This window comes from Anolis carolinensis, chromosome 3 (genome assembly GCF_035594765.1).
Source record: "Anolis carolinensis isolate JA03-04 chromosome 3, rAnoCar3.1.pri, whole genome shotgun sequence".
NCBI lineage: Eukaryota > Metazoa > Chordata > Lepidosauria > Squamata > Dactyloidae > Anolis > Anolis carolinensis.
The window spans coordinates 99024810-99036559 of NC_085843.1; positions in this window are offsets into that span (position 1 = coordinate 99024810).

Consider the following 11750-nt stretch of genomic DNA (forward strand, 5'->3'; position numbering starts at 1 on the left):
TTTTGATTATAAAATTCACTCCTGTCTGCTTTGCAGCAAGTCCCATGGGTAATATCTATTTTTGTAATGCAAAGAAACATAATGCAATGTTATGCTACAGCACAATTAGATGCTTAATTGCCTTATGGCTAAATTGCCTTAAAAGACTTGAAACTAACTGATCAGAAAATTATTATGTTCTGATGAAACAAAAAGTGATAGTACAGAAGAGAATGGCAACATTTCGTCTAAATACCGGCAAGACACATTAAATTGCATCCTATATTTTCATTTCTCAGTTGCACTTAATAAATACATTAGTGTAAGATAATTACGGTATAAAAGTTTATGCCGGCCTTTTTAATTAAATAATGAAGGTGAAGGAGACAATACACATTTTACCATTCCATCTCTAGCTCTAATTATGCATTCCATTAGTACATTATCATAAACTCTCGAAAATCTAGCAGTACAAGCTTAACTCTTCCAGTATTTTTGTTGTGTTCAGCATATACTCAGAAAATACCCAAAGGTCTTATAAATAATTTTCTTGTTCAATAAAATGAAAAATGTGTTTTAAAGCTTTGACAAGGCTGCACTTTTAGCTGTAATTAGCTGTTCTGATAATTCTGCGAAAAGGCTGGAAATGGGTGTCCATCTTCATGTGTCAGGATTTGGGCATGGAAAGTGGCATATGTCATCCAAGAAGGCATTCTTATATACTTAATTCAGAGTTCAAGAACTTACCTTTTTGAAGCAGAAGTATTATGACACGTGGAAGCTTTTGATAAGTGAGCAGTGATAGGATGATGCTCCATCACTTCTCAGTTATGGGCGATCTTGACATGTTATTATATTCATTTTCCTTCAAAGTAATTGTTAAAAGCTATGTCCTTGTCAGACTGTCCTAACCAAGAAGTTGTTAACTGCATATTACTCATACTTGACCAAGATAATTAGCAATTACACTAAGGCCCCTTTATCCACAGGGGGTATGTTCTCGGCCAGACTATACTTGACTGAAACCATGGATACTAGACCTGTGCGATCGATGAAAAAAATGTTTCAATACTCATTACAAAATTAAGAGGCGCTGGTGAGTCATTTCTAAAGCATTTCTAAATTATTGTGTTTGTTTCGTTATAACAAGAGTAACACATTTTTCATTACTGTTTCATTAAGAAATTGCGCAGGGGGCTCCTTTCTCATTCATTTGTAGAGCTATTGTGATGAAACTTGCTACAATGGTAGAACACATTTACCACTGTAAACCCCCCCCCCAAGTTTCAGAACATTTAACTAATTTATTGATTTTGGGGGATTTTTAGAAAAACCTTTTTTAAACAAAGTACAAGAGTTATGTACCTGAATTTTTCTACAATTACATAACATAAACAGGGTATCATTCCCCACAAGTTTCGGAAAGATTAGCACATTTCCTGATTTTTGGGGAAATTTAAAATTTTTGAGAGAAATCCAACACACACAAAATAGGCTGGCAGTAGCCCTAGTAGATAGTGATACCCTCAAAATGAACCAGAAAAGGATTTTGTCTGCCTCAAACAACTTGTTATGTGGCTTGTGGCAACCAATGCACACAAAATAGGCTGGCAGCAGCCGTAGAATATATTGATACCTTCAAAATGAACCAAAAAAAGATTATGCCTGTCTCAAACAATATGTGTGGGTTGTGATAACCAAAGCACACAAAATAGGCTGCCAATCTCTAGAAAATACCCTCCATATGCTGCAAAAAAGACAAAAGGTGTGCACCCACCCCCAAAAAGAAGCAAGCAGTAAAGACTCTTCCTCCCCCCCCCCCCTTCTTGGTGACCATAATAAAGATTTTGATTTGATTTGAACTGAACTTGGCACTGAGCTCCTTTCTGTTTCCTGCCCAATTGCAACTGGAGGTTGAGGCGTGACGCTTGGTAATTTAAAGAGCAATGGCTCCGCCTCCTCCCCTTTCTTCAGCCCTGATTGGCTGAGAGGCATCGCAAGAGTATTTGGCTTCACCTCCTGGTAGTGCTTGGTTGGTATACGAATTAAAACTGTGTTAACAACGTTTACGTAACTTACAAAAAATACGAGGTAAAAGTTTTGAGTTTTAAATGTTTGCCATGGCCAATGCCCATGCGCTGGATATTTCGTCATATGCACAGATCTAACAAATTACACCAGACTTACGGAAAATCAAAATTTTGCACACCCCTAATGAATACTATTGAATGACATTAAATTAACTTTTTGTTAATTTGGATCTGCTGGAGGACCTAAAAATTCCTAGAAGCCATCCTTTCTAGGAATTTGCTTGGCTCTCCAATGCAACTCTGTAATAACTTCTGAAATATATCATAAAATTGCCTGGAAGATCTAGTAAATTCCTGAAGAGATCATTTTTCCTCGGGTGCAGGTGAGTGAAATGGCAGATATGGTTTCTATATTATATACCTGCTTGGGGACCTGGCAGTGCCCAGGTTATTTGAAAAAAGCATTGTTTGTTTTGGGGTGTTAAGTAATATCATTTAGTTAATTAGTAACACTATTTATCAGAAAAAAGCCAGTCTTTGATTTCATTTTTATGAATGCTCCCACTAGAAAATACATGATAATGTGGGTGAATAATGGGTCAATAATCCCCAAACCAGACCTGTATGCACAGCTGGCCATGTTAAGTCTGTGTGTCACATTTGGCCCAGATCCATAGTTGGCTGGGTTCATTGCTCTCTGGATGTAAGTGAACTACAACTCCCAGATTCTTAGGGCAATTACCCCCAAATCCTGCCTGCATGCACAGTTGCCCATGTTGGGTCTGAGTCAAGTTTGGTCCAGATCCGCCGTTGACTGGGTTCAGTGCTCTCTGGCTAAGGGTGAACTACAACTCCCAGATCCAAGGACAATAATCCCCAAATCCTGCCTGCATGCACAGTTGCCCATGTTGGGTCTGTATGGCAAGTATGGTCCAGATCCAACGTGGGCTGGGTTCAGTGCTCTCTGGATAAGGGTGAACTATAACCTTCAGATTTCAAGGTCAATCACTCACAAAGTCCACCAGTAGGCAAAGTTGGCAGCATTGAGTCTGTGTGCCAAGTTTGGTCCAGATCCGTTCTTGGTGAGGTTCAGAGGGCTCATGGAATACAGGTGAACTATAACTTCTAGAGCTAAAGGTCAATCACCTCCAAAGTCCAACAATATTCCCAGTTGGCCATGTTTAATGTGTGTGCCAAGTTTGGTCCAGATCAGATGAGTTCAACGTTATCTGAATACGGGTAAACTAAAACTCCTGGATGTCAAGGTCAATCACCCCCAAACCGCGCCAGTATGTGTTGGATCTGTGTGGCAAGTTAGCTCCAGATTGTTCTTCCTCAACAATCACTTCTGCAATTGCTCAGTGATGACAGCATTGATTGTTTTTATATTTTTTTAAAAATTAGTCCTGTGCTTGGGAAGAAAATCTTGAACTTCCCCCATGATGCAGCACTGATCAGTCCACCTTGTCACATACTATTTAATTGTATTAAAATAAAGGTGCTAATCGTGTTAACAGCAAGTAGTTAGGTCCTGAAAAAGGTTGTAGCTGAGGAACACTTTGGATACAGGTGTTAGAAGACCAGAAAGGCTAGAGTTGCTGTCACGAACCAGCACTGAATGAGCAGAGTTGTGTTAGATCACAGGCACCAAGTATAAGCCAACCTTATGAAATCTGCAGTTGCAAGACTACACCAAGAAGGAAGCCATTTTGGCTTTTATAGAAAGAAGTTGCAAAGACGGAGTACCACCAAGAATGCCTTCACCCTTGCAGGAGTGGCCCTAGGTTTTTTCAGGATGTAAGCCAACCTAGGGCTGCGCGCCCCCCACCCGAAACTGCGCCCCCCCACCCCAAACTTACCGGCGACTGCAGTAATGGGTTAAAGCTTTGTGACTTGAAGGTTGGGTTGCTGACCTGAAGGCTGCCAGGTTCGAATCCCACCCGGGGAGAGCGCGGATGAGCTCCCGCTATCAGCTCCAGCTCCATGTGGGGACATGAGAGAAGCCTCCCACAAGGATGGTAAAAACATCAAAAAAGAATCTGGGCATCCCCTGGGCCGTCCTTGCAGACGGCCAATTCTCTCACACCAGAAGCGACTCAGGTTGCTCCTGACACGGAAGATACATTTTAGATTGTAATCACATATTATGCTGTCACATAAGTACCTTGTAAAGTTATATCTTGTAAAGAAGTGTATGATTTTATTTTGTTTATAGATGACATGTTTATTTGATTTTGTTTAAACAGTCAGGTTTGGTTAATTTAAAATGGTAAGTATTGGAGCTGATAGTGCCAGAAGGTAACCAGCTCAGCATTAGAAGATAGGTTGCCGTGACAACGGGGGCGGAGCCAACAGCCGTTGAAAAGGAAACCAGGGGAGTTTAAATCTCAGTCTGTGATTTTTAGTCATAGGGAAAAGACTGGTTTCAGGTTAAGGAAACCAGGGAGGCAGACCTCTATTAGGCCAGACTAAGCAAGTTAGGTGACTTGTTTAGGGTTATTTATAGAGGCTGTGGATTAGGGGAAGTTAATCCCAGTGGATCCAAGAGGATCAGGTTCTAGTTTAGTTTTGGAGAAAGAAGTATTTTGAAAGTTGGAACACCTCACATCTGTTTGTAACCATTAATCTAAGTGCCTTTAAAAAGCTATAGAAACCATTAAGCTCTGTACATGCAATAAACTTGTTTTGATTTTTATTCCATCTAAGTCTCTGTCACAATCATATACTAAGTTAAGCAACATCACCATCTGAAGTAAAATAAACAAAGAAAGCATAAAAAGAATAAGTGCCATCTGCCTGACATCTCCTCCATTGGTGGCAGTGAAGAAGATAGTTAAAACATAGAATAATATAGTTAAAATCATCATCAAGACATTTTTATAATTGGTGGTAACTGTGTGTGGTGGGATCAGAAAGGATTCCATTCCTGTCACCTCACACATCTGTACATCTGTACAAATCTAGAATCAAACAGTGACTTATTTTTAAAGAAAAAGCTAAAGATAGGAGGAGCCCCGGTGGCAGAGTGTGTAAAAGCACTGAGCTGGAGAGTGAAAGGTCCCAGGTTCAAGCCCCAGGAGCGGTATGAGCGGCCGCTGTTAGCTCCAGCTCCTGCCAACCTAGCAGTTCGAAAACATGCCAATGTGAGTAGATCAATAGGTATCGCTCAGGCGGGAAGGTAACGGCGCTCCTTGCAGTCATGCCAGCCACATGACCTTGGAGGTGTCTACAGACAATGGCGGCTCTTTGGCTTAGTAATGGATATGAGCACCAACCCCCAGAGTCAGACATGACTGGACTTAACGTCAGGGGAAAACCTTACCTTTAACCTTAACCTAAAGATAGAAGATACATATAGCTAGTCTAATACAGCATTATTGAAACATTTGGACACATTATTTTTCAAAATAATCTTGCAATCCTTTAGCACCCATCAAGATGTTTCCTCCCATTTTAGCCCTTATTTTAGAAATAGAAAATAAACTTAAGTTCTTTATCTCCACCCAAGAATAAAAGCGTTCCCTTTTTTATTCTCATTAATAATTTCTTTTATAATTTCTAAAGACCTCATTCACTTCTCAATCAGAATACCTGGCACATCTATGCCAACTCAAAGAATCAACATGTTTAATATGATTGTAATATAGTGAACAATAATACAATTAGTGGACCACTAGGGAACTGCTTTACTTGTTTGTTGTTTGTTAAATACTGCAATAACTTTTGTATATGGTTTTTTCCTAATTAATGCTGGCCAAGTCATAGTGTTGCAACACAGACTCCTTAAAGCGCCAGACCTGAAGTTAGTAAAAATACAGTTTATTCGTTCACAACCAAAAGGAGCCCAAAACAAACTCAAAAGGCTCAGAACACTTAATCTTCAGTGTGAAACACAGAATTCCCAGCAAACAACACAAAACCCCAGAACCTGGAAAATAACCCAGATTAAACCGGAGTATAATCCAGTTTAAAAACACACTTTGTAAAACAACAAAGAAGGCACTCCAATTCCCAGCAGGACGTCAGCAGGCAGGAGTTGATGACCAGCAGGGGCCCGAAGACGTCTGTTGAAATCACCCAAACACAATGTCGACGTCGTTGAGTCCAATCCATGTCAGCAATACGAAATCCAGTCCAGGTCAGAGAAGGAGAAGTCCGCAATACGAAATCCAGTCCAGGTCATACACAGAGCCAAAGCATAGAACGCAGCACGGCAAGTTAACAGAAGTCTTCCCAAGGCACGTCTTCCCAAACAGCTCACATGAACACACGAACACCTAACAACACTTTGCTGACTGCAAAGGTGATCCATTTCCCAAACCCACTCTTATTCACAAATCATCCTCAGAACTAGAATCAGCCAACACCCTGCTAGCAGCTGCAGCCTGTTGCCTCAATTCCTCCTCAGAGCTAGAATCAGACGCCCCACCAGACCTCCTTTCAGCTGAAGCCCCTTGCCGATCCCTCCACCCAGTCCATCTTTTATCCAAACCCATAATTCCCCAAGACCCAGCTGGATCCTCACTGTGCCAACCCTCAAACGTGTCGCTACTTGTGGGTTCTCTAAAGATGTCCTGGATCTCCCGCACCTTAGTCTAGTCCATTACCTCATCCTCTGAACTTGTAATCCCATCCTCCTGATTTTCAACCCCATCATCCCCCTCAAAGCCCTCAAATGTGTCATCATCAGTAGGCTCCATAAGTATTTCCTGGATCCGCTTCCTTTGTTGCTCCTCATCGGAGTCTTGCTCACGAGCAGAGGTGGTCCAACCATAAGGCAAACTAGGCATTTGCCTGTGGCGCCATTGTCCTGGGGGCGCCATCGTTCTGGGAGGAGGGCGCCAATCTCTGCCTCCTTCTCCTTCGGGCCTCCCAGTGCCCACGCTGGGCCTTCCAGCTGGCGAAGGCCCGCCTTCGCACCATGCGAGCCCACCTTTGGGGCCTTCAGAGATTGTGAGGTTTGTGGGAACTTGGAAGCTAGGTATGTGGGGTTTATATATCTGTAGAAGATAAGAGAAAGAACTCTTCTTTGAAGCAGGTGTGAATGTTGTAATTAATCACCTTGATTAGCATTTAATGGCCCTGTGGCTTCAAGGCCTGACTTCTTCTTGTCTGGGAGAATCTTTCTTTGGGAGGTGTTAGCTGTCCCTGATTGTTTACTGTCTGGATTTCTTCTGTTTTCAGAGTGTTGTTCTTTATTTATTGTCCTGATTTTAGAGGGGTTTTTTTAATACTGAGTGTTATCTGGGTTATCTAAGTTCACACTGCCCTATATCCCTGTTCAATGTTTAGTGCTAAATTCGCAAATATAGTAATTCCTACATAACATTACCATGTATTGAACTGCTTTTTCTATTGATTTGTTGTAAAACATGATTTTTGGTGCTTAATTTGTAAAATCATAATGTAATTTGATGTTTAATAGGCTTTTCCTTAATCCTTCCTTATTATCCAACATTTTCACTTATCCAACGCTTTTATTTTTCAGTGATTGGTTTGGGGGGGGGGTGCCAAAATTCTGTTTGCCTACACTTGAAAAATACGTGGGGCCGGCTCTGCTCACGAGTCGTCTTTCTTCCTCTTCTAATGCACCTAGTGGTATCATTACTCAAAGACTCCATCACAACACATAGAATTATAGAACCTCAGAGTTGGAAGAGACCACAAAGGCCATCTTGTCTATGTAGGAATAACCAATGAAAATATTCCAGAAAGATGTCAGTTCATATTTTGCTCAAAGGCTCTCAAACGTATAATGATTTAACACTAATAATGCAGTGAGATAGCAGTTTATACAGATCTACAGTGGGTTCTTGGTATCCTCTCGATTTTTTTCCAGGACCCCTCTGTGGATATCAAAATCCATGGATACTCAAATCCAGTTATATATACAACGATATATTATTCCATATTTATAAAATAGCAAAATAAAGATTTTTTCCCTTTGGAATATTTTCAAGCCATCAATGGTTGAATCCATGAATGTAGAATCCATGGACAAACAACACTGACCAGTCTCATTGACACAAATAAGGCACATGTGTGGTGCTTGGATATCTTTCTTACATAACACCACAAATATAAATTGTTTAGCAAAGGCAGATACAGTTAAATGTGAACTTAGCAAAAGATGGACTACATTCAGAGATATTCCATTTGGCTCCATATTCATAATTACTTGCTATGATATCTGCTAGGGTTTGATTCAATGCTAAAGTCCCATTAGATATAACAGCATAGTAACATGATAGATATTTAATAGAAAGGTTTGCTTGTGGGTGGTTGAAGCCATGGATATAGCACTGTAGATACAGAGGGCCAAGTATATATGGATTAAAATTTCTGTTTAATTCATAAATAATATGCTTTTAAAATGCAACATGTAAAATACATGTAAAAATATACTAATGATTTAAACTTATATCACCTCTTGTTTTCTATAGGTTTCATAACGTTTATCCATATTTACTTTCTCATAATGTTTACTTGCAACAAACCCTGTGAATCTGTGATCATGCAAACATATTTTTTATCTTTCAAATCCAGTTCTTCAGTTAGATCTTTTTATAAAACAGATTAGTACATATAAGCTGGTTCATATCTAAATGTTTTTTTTAGAATTCTTCTTTAATCTGTATTCTGCGTCATACCATAATTCATCTATCCTGAATGACTGAGTCCTTAGGGACAGAATGTACTTTTAGCAGACAAAAGCATCAATAGGAATAACAGAGACCAACGACACTGTATAAATAATACATTGCTTCTGAGAATAACATAATATAGAACCTTATATTTCAATCACTCCTTACATTTAACAACCCTGCTCTAGGATAAATAACCCACTATATCCCTAAGAGGTTTTGTATGTATGTATGTATGTATGTATGTATGTATGTATGTATGTGTATATATATATATATATATATAGCTTCTAGTCATATCTAAGATCCAATATTTTGGGGTATATTTAATTCCAGCTCCCAGCATTTCCTAGCCAGCACAGCTAATGGTGAGAAAGGTTGGGAGATGTGGTCTAACACGAACAACCTTAGGGGCTGCGGTCCTGACTATTAGCAAGTCTTTGGGGCTGAGAACAATCTTGCAACTCCCACCTTCCGATAGAGATACCACAATGCTGCCTCATGCATACAGTGTTCAGTCATAATTTTTTAATATATTTCTATTCAGAAATCATGTTTTCTACATTTTTGAAAACCACACGTGGGCTTTACTACTTTGCTCCCAAACACATGCACCTCCCCATTTTTGCGATTCTGTTTAAGACCTTTTCCAGCTTGAAGAAGAATCCAACAAAGTTGACTCCCTATTTTCAGTTTAGACTTTTATCCCTGTGAGCCGCCTTGAGCAACATAGAGAAAAGTGAGAATATAAATGACCTCATCACAACTCATTTCTGACTTGCAATTATCCAAATCATGGGATTTTTTTGACAGACTTTATTCAGGGTGTTTGCCTTTGCTTTTCTCTAAGGCTGAATGAATGTGTCTTGTGTCTCTGCATAAAGTGAAACTTTTTTGTGGAAACCATCAATTATAGAAACACAAGTTAGTTTTCTTTATGGCTGATATCAAACAGTTTTAACAATCCAACTAGGTTTGGGTTCCATTCAATCGGGATGACTGCAGTGGGCATGGGAATGTTCAATCAGCTGAGCTTGTCATGGGAACCTGTGCTGTGCACAGAATGTTGTTGCACAACTTGAAGCAGCATAGAAGAGTTATTTTGCAGACAGAAAACACCTAGCCCTTATTGAATGAATGTGTCAGCACAGCATTCCAGTAGATCAAAAAGATCACAGGCTTTCCTTTGAAAACCCAGCCATCAGAAACTGGGAGGGTGGGGCAAACTTGGCTGTAGCCGCTCAACTTTCTGTTCTCAGAGATTCTTAAAAGAGCTGTGAATTTGCTCTAAGCTGTTTCTATGCAGAAGGGATTTTTGTTAACCCTTTGGGACATTTTGTGTAAACCTATTACAAGTTGAGCACTCCTTACCAGGAATTCTGAAATCTGAAGTTCTTTAACATTGTCCAGACAGGTGGTGGAAAGAGTTACACATTTGCTTTCTGATGGTACAATATACACAAAGTTTGTTTCATACACATAATTATTTTAAATATTGTGTATAAAATTGCCTTCATGTGTATAATAAGGTATCTATGAAAAATGAATGAATTTCATCTTTAAACTTGGTCCCTATTTCCATATACACAAATACAGGCATTGCAAAATCTGAAAAAAAAATTCCAAACAGTTCTGATACCAAGCATTTTGGATAAGAGAAGCTCAACCTGTACCGGCAACCACACATTGTGCTCATTTTTGGATGGAGAATAGACACATACATATAGAAGAAATTGTGACATTTTCTGTACAATGATTGTGATTCTTATTTGATAAGTCTGGGTAATAATTGCAGAATAGGCGCCAAGCTGCAAGACTATGATTCACAATTTCCCACAGTTACAGATTCAATTTGTTGCTTTAGGCCTTCCTGCCAAATGCAGACCTTAAAACAAAGCAGGCCTTACTGGAAAAGCAGTTACAGTGTAAGTAGAAAGAGTATTTATCCATTACTAGGAGTGTGCAAAACTTGGTTCGTAATTCGTTTTTAGATTCATACATACAACTCAATATTACAAAACAGGAGAGGCATCCACACAAAAAACTTAAGATTCAAAACACTGACCTATGAATTTTGGATGAGCTTTGTAATGCTTATAAATGGCTCTAGGTCTCCGTTATGGGCTTCTCCCCCAAAAGGGCTGGGTTTGGTTTCCCCAAAGAGCCCCTGTTCTTCCCCCGTGCTATCTTAACTACTTGGAAGGTGAACTGGCTGCACAGGGAACAGATCAGAAACTATATAGTTGAATCAAAAATGAATGTACTAACTGACAAGAATTTTAGACTTTCTCTCCTCCTGAGTCTCACTACAAAGTCTTTATGTAAAAGTCAAGTCTTTGAGATATAGACACAATTCTGGCCGAACTGAAGATCTTGAATCTTTATTTCTTCTTATTGTCTCTTTCTTGTATGGTGTTCAGCTGTCTCTAAGATGGTCTCAATATTGAATTCCAACTGGACTTGAATACAGCTCCGACTGAACGTGCTGTTTATTGACCCTCTGGCCTTCCTCTCTTTTCACTTCACGTCAGGAAAAGGCTGATTCTTCCCAGAACCAGAAGTGCCTTGCCTAAGGTTTCACTGCTGAGGGGATTCTTAAAGGGGCAGGTCAACAGAGGCTTCAAGTGCAAAGAAGCTGTCTAGACTGATGAGAAACTGTACATAAAACATTGATCCCTCTAACTAAAAAGGGCTTAACTAGGGGTAGAAGGTGAGGGTCTTCATGGGGCATGACAGCCCCTGAGGAGGATGGTGAGGCTGCAGTGCAAGAAGAAGCTCTGCTTTTTCCCCAGAGTGGGAAGCGAGAGAGGGAGGAATGCCTGGCTGGATGGCTGGGCAAGGAAGAAGCCCTTCTACACATGACTGGGCCAGAGAGAGAGAGGCAGAGGCCATACTCACATTGAGGCTTTAACATGGGAAGAATTCTGGGAAATGTCATTTAGTGCAGGATCCTTTGAATTCTCTGCCACAGGGTCCTCGCCTTCCCAAATTTCATTTCCCAGAGGGAGAGAGGGATGCATGGCTGGGCAAGGAATAAGGGAGATATAGGCAGAGACCACACTCACATTGAGACTTTAATGCAGGAAGTGAGTAGAAT